Here is a 9,682-nt window from a genome sequence, read left to right as displayed (position 1 = left end):
CCAAACTTCCTCCTTTTAGTCAAATGTATTTGAATCTCGATTAAGATCATCAAATGCTATTTTTTACTTATCCAAATCATTGTATATCTCGTGTTTCTCGCTAGCCTATTGACTGTACATTAACGAGGAATTTTCCAAGGTGTAACAGTCAGGCTCTCCGGCCAGGACTTGGAAACCATCCAATCTCAGACTTAGCCACAATCTGTCTATTTTATTAAAAATCGCGACCGATCGGATACACACTGGGAAAATCTGAAAGTACTCCCACAAAAGGGATATACTCTTCTCCAGCGAGTCAAACTACATATGACCTGATTCCCAGAGACTAGGGATATGTAGGCGGACTGAAAAATAGAGAGTCGGCCACACCCTGACAATCGTCCTGAGAAACCCGATCACAAAATCGAGAATCTCAGGACTTTCCTGCTAAATCACTTGAAAGTCTTCCACTGAGTCAAACTACAGGTGGCCTGAATTCCCGTATAGCTCGAGATGTGTAGGAAACCCAGAAGCCAGGGTTCAGCCGCACATGTGAATTGCATGAGAGTGAAGGGTAATATGAGTTGGGTCCGTAAAAAATTAGGGTTAGTCAAACTTCGTTGCTCAGGGATGGTCTCGCCATCCCCGAACATCGAAGGGGCAGTTGTAGACACCTAATTTTTGACCTCCCATAATTTATTTTAATTATTCAGAGTCCTTGAATAATAAATAAAATGTGCTGGGCATCTTAAAGGAGTCTAAATATTTTATATAAAATTATTCAAGATGATATTTTACCTCTTTAAATTGATAAAGAGATTTTCAGGGCATTATAAATTATGTGAAAATTAATTGATATTTTATGACATTTAGGGAATATTTTATTGGAATTAATCAAAAGCAAAACAATTTTGAATGACTATTTATTTAATTGTTGAATCAAGGAAAAACCCAATTAATAAATTATTTAATCTATCCAAGGTAATTTGAGTAATTAAAGAAATTGACCATTTTACCCCTCAACCTTTGATTTTGTGTTTTTGCATAGTTGTTTAATTAATAAATTATTGTGGTAATTAATTTGGTTAATTAGAGGGATCATTTTGCAAATTGGTTTTGATTATTTAATTATTTTTACATAAATGACCACATTTGAATTAACCAATTCATGGTTTAAAGTGATTTGGGGTCATTTTTGCAAATTTAGCCTCCTAGTGGTTTTGATTGAGATGACCAAATCCATGGGAAAATCAATTGAGGTCATTAGCGTAAATTAGCTTTAATTGGTTAATTAGTACAAAAATAAGGCTATATTTGAAATAATTAATCAGATTAAGATTAGTCAAGGATATTTTTGCAAGTAGCTAGATAAAAGGTTATAATTGCAAAAAAATCATTTAGTGTTAAAGCCAACTGAAGCCATATTTGCAAAAATGGTTTTAATAAGTCGTGTTTTAAATTAATTGCATCCTAATTTGATCATGCTTAAAATGTTATGGTTAATAATTGACATTTTAGCTTGGGCAATTTATTGGATTGCATCTTTGGTCCTTCATACCTATATATACACTATGTATGTGTATGTATACATTTGTGTGTATATATATGTCAAAAAGAGGCCCCTTTCATTTTTTTTAAATAGGACCGAGCCCAATCCATAATGGACTAGACCCGGCCCACATAGTGTTTAAAGGGGGGAATATACGTATACCCTCCCCTCATTTCCCACTCCAAAGAACCTAGGGCTCTCCGTGCAAAGAAAAAAGAGGCGAGGCGGCTAGGGAAAAACCCTAGCGCCGCCTCTATCACTGCCCCACCCCCCCTTTTCCTCATCGTATCCCGTCATGGGATGGAGTGTAGAACATGGAAAATCAGAGGAGAAGATGAAGCATTAATTTCATCGTCCTTTTCCATACGTTTTCTCCACAAAATTCGTCCAAATGCTCTCTTAAGGTACAATCCTTGCAATTTCTTTTATTTATAGTCAATTTACAGTGGTTTAAGGTGAAAATGAGTCGTTGATTGTAGTTTCCTTTCGATCTAGACTGTATACGGTTGAATTCAAGTGAAGACTTGTGGAAAACCCACAAGTCCCACATCGGTATTGTAGGATTTGAGTCAACTTTTGGGTTTCTATAAATAGAACCCTATCCCTCACCATTAAAACAAGTTTGGATGACCTTAAGAGGCTTGAACTTTGAGTTTTGCTCGAAATTTAGGCTTTATTAGTGTTATTTAGACTTTAACTAAAAGAGTTTGAGTCTTTTCTAGTTATAAAATTTTATTTCTTTTTCATGTCTTGTATTTGGTGTGGCTGAGTTCGATTTTTGAAGCAGAAAGGAGGCTCCAAGTCCATTCTTGCTCCGGTTGCACTCAAAAAAGGTAATAATTTATTATTTTATTGCTTTTTTAGGTTCATGCCTGTGTTAATGATAGTTTGGTGTGGTTGAGTGTTATATGTAGTTAAATATAGTTTAGTATTAGTAGTCTGCTTGGTTTGATGTTTATTGCTTAAACAATGATTTTTGGCTTGAATTATGTTAAAGGTTGATCAATCCCATACTTGTTTAATTGCTTCTGATTTTGACAATTTGGCTTAGATAGTGACTGTTATGACTTGTTTGAATGTGGTCACTGAGTGGTATTGTTTGAATGAGAGTGCATTTGGGTAGTTTGAAGGGTCTTTGACACTGTTAATGCAAGGTGGATCTGGGACAACCTCAAGATGATCTTTATTTTTGTCTAAAATAGTCAACCAACTAGTAGAACATGTTTGTTAATTGGTGACAGTAGTTATATTTGGTATAACTCAATGATGAAGTGCCAGATTATCAAAATGACTTTAAGAAAGAATTTCAAAGGTTGGCAGGTTAACATAAAGTAGGTATGCGCTATATGTAGAGAAATTATCTCTCCCAAGATTGATCACTTAAGACTTGAGAATTAAAAGGATAAAAGAAAAATAGAATAATGGGAATGTTTTTGGTGCAAGCCTGTCCAGGTCTCATTGTGAAACTGTTTATACCATTTTGGATGTTGTGGTCTACATGTTAAAATGAATAAGTAGTCATTGCCAAGAGGGAGACTGGTGATGATGTTTAGGATTTTGTAAAGCTAAATTGAGTTGTATTTGATTATGTCTCGCTTTATCATGTGTGAATTAGTCTTGAAGGAGAACCTATATGCTTTGAGATGTTGTGTGATATAAAAAGAACAAAATCATTTCATGATGAGAGCTTTATATTGAGATTGCCTTGAACATTAATCTGTGTCATTATCCTCTGAGTACTTATGTTGGGATTGTCTTAGTGATTATGCTTGTAGCTTAGCCATAAGACCTTAAAGGGTTAACTAGGGCTTAATGAGTTAATTGCGATAGACTCGTGATAGTGATAAGTTGTTCTAAACCATCCCAAGGTTTTTGGTGGTTGTCATTGGAGTATGGAGATAAGGTCAGAAGTGGTAAAGGTCTTGGGAGGGAAAAAGGTGAGTCTGGGCATGAATTGGAGGTAGTGACTAGTGGAACCCAGGATCCCTTTTTACTAAAAGGAGATTCAGGTAAAGGTAAGGGAGGTGATGACCCCACCCTGTCCTGCTTCCCTTTTAGGACCCTAGGGATTTTTTCTTATTTTTTAAACCTTCTTCTAATGGTTCTGGGACACACAAGGACCTTAGGTGGACTGTGAAAGCTTATTTGTATCTAGGAAAATGGGGCACCTGGAACTAATGAATGTCCTGCCAGTACTTGTAAAGGTTAAATCATGTTTTTCCCTATGTCTTCTAAAAAGATTTTTTTTTTAATCCGGGATGATTGGTTGTCTGTGCTGTTGTTGTTTGAGTTTGGTGGTTGGTAAGGAAATAGGATTAGGGAGTACACTAGTGGTGATCCAAGCCAATATCATAGAGGGACTAAGTAATAGCCTTGTTGCTTCCCACTTGCTGCTGTTTATGATCATGTGCATTCTAATTCTCCTTAGCTTGTGCATTTGTACTTTGAACCTGGGAACTTGCTTCCTTGTGATGATGATTGAGTCTTTGATTGTGAGAACCTAACTATGTTATAAACTTTTTCTTAAAATATTTTCTTAGATTAAATAGTTAAGGAATCATTACTAGGAACTGAGGTTCATCCAAGATCTCCTGACTGATTTCTTGCCTAATATGCTTCTGTAATCCATTTTACTGAAGGTCTTGAGTGTACATACATGTATGTATTGACATTGGTTCTAATTAGCAGACATGTTTGTTATATGCTGGGATTTGTAAAAGGGATGTGAGCTAAAACCACTAAGTCTAAAGGTGTGCCTTAAGGCACAAACTCCTCCAAGGCTCTTTTTCTGAAATGAATTAGTATAAAGCCCAAGGTGGAGACCTGCATGATGTGTCCTCTCTTAACCTGTTTTGCACCTCTGATTTGAAATTCTGATGATTTGTATGTATGGTTAGTATCACTATTTGACTGTTTGACTTACTGCGTTTTTTGGAAATACTCTGCCTATGTGTTGAACTGCCATTGCTTGCTATCTGGTTGTACACATCTCTGGGGGTTGGTTTGAATGGGGCTTATGACATGGCATGGCCAATGGGGAGTGTAGACCTATTTATGGTGAGTCTATGAAGCCAAAAGGCACGGGCAATCTGTTAATGGTAAGCTAACCCATGCTATGTCTCTGAACTAGCTTAATGATGCCTTTAGGAGTTTGAGAAATGGTCAGGACCTTAGTTTAACTGATTATGTCTATTTATATGCACATATATACCTGAAACCATTTAGATTGAATTCTTGGCTGCAAATGATTTGAGAAACAAGTCTCAACATGATCACAAGGGGACTGAAAATGAGCTAAGGCCACATGACCTAAGATGAGCCTTTTTAAAGGTGCCCTGGAGAAAGGATAAAGGGAAAACGAACCCTAGCTTGGTTTATAGCACCTTTCCTCCACATAAAGGGCACCATGGCCCTTCTATGGCCTGTAGGGTTATATGCTCATTGTAAAGAACCTTGGGAGCAAATGGATTCTGTACCAAACGATTAGAGCTAAGTATACTATTAGGAGTGATTGATGCTTTGATTGAATAAGGGGCAAGTGTGCATATGTGTTTAATTTAGACGAAAATGGGAGGGGCTTGATAGAAGTGTAAATTTGAGATGTCAATTTGCATTGTCCATGTCTTATTTAATCGTCTTAACTGTATTAACTACCTCTGTAGGACACCATGTTTTGTATATGACAACTTAGGCACAGGAGAGCCCTAGTTCTGCCTCTGTCCCTGCTATGTTCACACACCTTAACTTGTCTTGTGTGTTTCTCATCTGCAAGGTGTAACCTGCTTTAGTCCACTTTACAGTTATGTGTTTTAGTACTTGCTTACCTTCTTTGTGTGTTACAGTTTATGTATGTCCACTTCATGGTTATGTACTTTGATTTCTTGTTCTTGTCCATCTCATATCTGTATACTATAGCCCATGTTGCCTCATCCATGATCATGTGTCTTGTTACTTGTTTTGTTTACCTTACATTGGCGTGCTACAGTTTGTATTATTTCCCCATGACTGTATACTTTGGTCTTTTGTTTCTTGTTCACTTCAACTTGCTTTAGGTTCCGTCCATGAGTGTATGTCTGATTCTGCTCCTGCTACTTCATGGCCATGTCCTGAAGTTCTGCTTTAGTTAACCTTTGTTCATGTGTTCTTGACTTGCATTTGTTTGTATTGTACTTATTAGGGCCAGTCTACTTTTGGTTACATTATGTTTATATACATGGCCAGCTATGTTATATTGTGGTCCAGGGATCTGCCTATGTTTTTGTGGCTACATTGGTAGGGGATAAGGTAATTTGGGGTGGGGGCCTAGTCTTAGCCTTCCCTCGGTGTCCATGCATGCTTGGGGTTCACGAAACCCTTTGGAACTCGTGCGGCATGGGGAATACGGGGGGCGACGACTCTCCCCTCCCCTTGTTATCAAAATACCTGCCAGGCTAAGGATAAATGTTTTGGACCAGATTCAAAAGATAATAAAATTTGGCAAAGTATTGGGCCAAAAAGCCCTACTGATTTTTTTCAGAAAAATGAGTAAGGAAAAAACGGGCCAAGTCCAGTAAAAACAAAAAGAATTTTGGGCTGACCTGAAACTCAGGGACAAGAATTGATAATACTAGTTTTCTTTAATAAGTTTTCATGCACAAGTTTATTTGGGCCAAGCCCAGAAGAAAAAATGGGCTGGCCTCTTTAGATGGAGAATTATAATTTTTTTGGCTACAAGTCCAAATCCGAGACCAATTTTAAAAGACTTATAAAGGACGTATATTTTAATAGGCTTCATACAAAGCACTCGTATATACAAGTTCTTCGATAAGGCGTTCCAAATGTATTAAACGGATCGATCTAAACAAAGTATGAGTTAAAGCATGAACACAATTATGTACTTAAACATAATAATTTTATATCCTTCATGAATGACATGTATAAAAGGATGACCACTTTTCTATATTCTCTTTACAAACAAAAATATACCATCCTTATATATAAAGGGATGATATTTTACCCGGATATTATAAGTCCAAATCTAAGCACCTTATATATAAAGGGAACATGTTCAAACTCCTTTTCTCAAAAATGATATGCAAATGGCAAGATTTTTGGGGGAATAAATACTAAATAAACAGTTCATTGAATTACTCATACATTGGAATTCGAAGGTCAATCGTATAGTATGGATCCTTAATACTGGGGTGCCTAACATCTTCCCCAGGGGATCATCAGAACCCTTACCTGGAACTCTGGATTACGAAGGATTTTTCACAGTATTTGAATAAACCTTTCACCCTCGGTTTTCCTAATTTCCTAAAAATTAGGTGGCGATTCTTTTAAAAAAAAGTTCAAAAGAGCACCAACAAGTTCGAAGTAACTTTTCCGAGCGCTAACCCCGCCCGCGAAAATGCGAACCGTCACACTTACAGTTTATCCATAACAAAAGCACAACCCAAGCTAATAGTTTAGAGAACTAAATAGTGGACGTAAGCATGTATACCCATGGGTGCTCGTACAGTGCATAGGTAGGCTATCTCTTTGGCCACAACTTCCACATTCTTGCTCCTCTTCTCAAATACTCTAGAGTTTATTTCAATCCATAATGCGTAAGTACACTCAGCATAAATCATATTGAAAGTTCTGGCTAGTTGGGATTTGCTTCTTGCATTTGCAATGCTCCACCTCATAAACTGATCCCAAGTACCTGTTGTAAAAGATTGTAGCTTGATACATCTCAATAATCTTCTCCATAGTTCAAATGAATATGTGCAGTGTATGAACATGTGCTCTCTTGTTTCCTCCACTCTTTGACAGAAGACACATTTTTTATCAACCTCCATGCCCCCATTTTCTTAAAGAGTCTTCCATGAAGCATAAGCCACAAAGTAAAAGTGGTTTGAGGCCTTGCAGCATTGTCGAACATGAAAACCTTCCAGCTAACTCATGGTTGGTCACCTAGCAGCATCAAATACAGCTGCCTGATAAGGCTATTTTTGGTGTTAGCAGTTTCCTGTAGTTGGTGCACTAGCACCTGAGAGCCCATTATCTTCCTAGTCATCCAACTCGTAAGGCAATTGATGGTTCTTTCTTCTTGAGATATCTCTTAAGAAGCTCATTCTGAGAATCATTGATTTTTTTTTTAATCAAATATACCACTAAGTAGGATTATTAGTGGTTACTTATTATATATCAATAAATCCACAAATATGTACAAGCAAGAATATAAAAGACATGAAAGAAAATGCAAAGCTACTCTATAGAACATTGTCCAGCAGCTACTACTATGTCATATGATCTTGATCTGCTGTCTTGCTTCTGTTTGCTATTTCCTTTGGCCAATATCATATTATAGCACCTCAAGCTCTCACCAGTTACTTGATTCTTATTCCATGTAGAGTAATTCTCCAGGAAATCACAAGTTAGTTAGCAAACTAAATAATCATAGGAAGTTCTAGGTGCTTCTTGTTCCTTGATGCTGTGTTGTTCCCATTTGATTGTGTTATACTATGTGTGCCATGATAACCATGCATTGAATTATTTCTAATTGAATGAGCAGAGCTAATATGGCACATTGAAAACCATTCAGTAATAGGTTATTCATTAACTAATAAAAATAGAAGCTCTCTCCTTCCTTGCCATGTCTCTTTTTATGTTGTCAGTTTAATTTCTTTGGTATCAATTGCTTGCACAAAATCATGAAATGGTTCAGTAGTCATTTGGTTCATACTGTTATTTTTTAGCTTTTTGAAATGAGCTGTTCAATCAAATGGTTCTTTTGGGTCTGTTGTCATTGGGATGTATGCATTGCAGAGATTAAATTCTTTTATGAAAGATTTGCTATATCATTTTTCATTATCATTTTTTGTAGGTGGTGAAATTGAACAAGGGGATGAAGGAAGTGAAGACATGACTTAGGAGGATTGGATTAATGTTTTTGAAAATTGAAAACTTGTGTGTTCCACCTCTTGAATGGTCAAACATTATCTTGATATTTTGCTTTTATGGATATTACTTGACCTCTTGGATCTTGGATTATTATTTTGGTATGACGTTGGATCTTAGATTATTATTTGGGTATGACGGTGGATCTTGGATTATTATTTTGATTATGAATAGTTTCTTCTTGTGATTGATTTATGTTGTGTCAACCCTATAATATCATTTGCAATAGCATTATAATATTTGTTCCCCTAATATTGAAATATTAAATACCCGTTGTATTAGATTTATAACAATTGTTGCAATAAGAAGCAGCCATTGAATAGTCAGAAATAAGCATCGCAATAGTGTAAAATAACCGATGCACAAAGCTCTATTACAACGGTTCGTAGCTGTTCCGGTAGACATATAACCGTTGCAATAATCTTGAAGGGAAAATCGTTGCAATAGGCTAATCTATTTCAATGGTTTTCCGAACCATCACAATAGACCTATTGCAATACAATCCATTGTAATTGTCGCCAAAATTGTTGCAGTAGCACTATAGCAACGGAAATACAATCTACTGTGACGGAATCAAAACCGTTACCATAGGCCAAATTTCTAGTATTATATTATACAACACTACTAGTCTTTAGTTTATTTCTTAAAAGTAGCAGTACTAGTCATTTGTTGATCAATCCCAAATGATCAAACAAGTTGAATGGCTCAACATATTTTGATCCTCTTGAAAGTTCTATATGTTTAATCGACATATGTATATATAACTAATTCCAATTACTAATATCAGTTACCTAGACAGGCCCTAAATAAACACAATTTTAGCATAGCTTTCATTGTACTGAGACAGTGTGTTTGTATGTTGGAAAATATTTTTCTACACAATGATTTCTTGGAAGACAAGTGATTTTCCTACTTATTTTTTTGTGTTTAGGTGGATGTGGAAAACATTTTCTAGTGTTTGGTTTGTCGGAAATATCAATTCAATCCCCTGATCACACGCACCTCCAACCCCCTAACTCACTATCTCTCACCTCTGATCACACGCACTTCCAACCCCCCAACTCACTACCTCTCACCTCCTAACCCCCCCCCCCCCCCCAATTCCAACCTTCTTTACTATCCCTACCCTGCATTTTGAAAAAGATGCTACTTTCACAGAGAGTGGCTATTTCTATAAGATAATCAAATATGTGCATACCTTTGCAAGTAACCTTTTTCTAAGACAAAAAA

General features: G+C 36.5%; 1 long non-coding RNA gene across 1 annotated transcript; it reads left to right on the top strand.

Moving 5' to 3' along the window:
- The first annotated feature begins 1,727 nt into the window (after window positions 1–1,727).
- On the top strand, window positions 1,728–8,645 carry LOC132642601 (uncharacterized). Its single transcript, XR_009583268.1, has 3 exons — window positions 1,728–1,932; window positions 2,316–2,361; window positions 8,379–8,645. It is a non-coding gene; the product is annotated as an uncharacterized LOC132642601 (long non-coding RNA).
- Window positions 8,646–9,682: the final 1,037 nt, after the last annotated feature.

Source organism: Lycium barbarum, chromosome 5 (genome assembly GCF_019175385.1).
Source record: "Lycium barbarum isolate Lr01 chromosome 5, ASM1917538v2, whole genome shotgun sequence".
In the NCBI taxonomy this organism is placed as follows: Eukaryota; Viridiplantae; Streptophyta; class Magnoliopsida; order Solanales; family Solanaceae; genus Lycium; species Lycium barbarum.
Note: the sequence above shows the minus strand (reverse complement) of the source record. Positions and strands in the feature narration are given on the sequence as shown.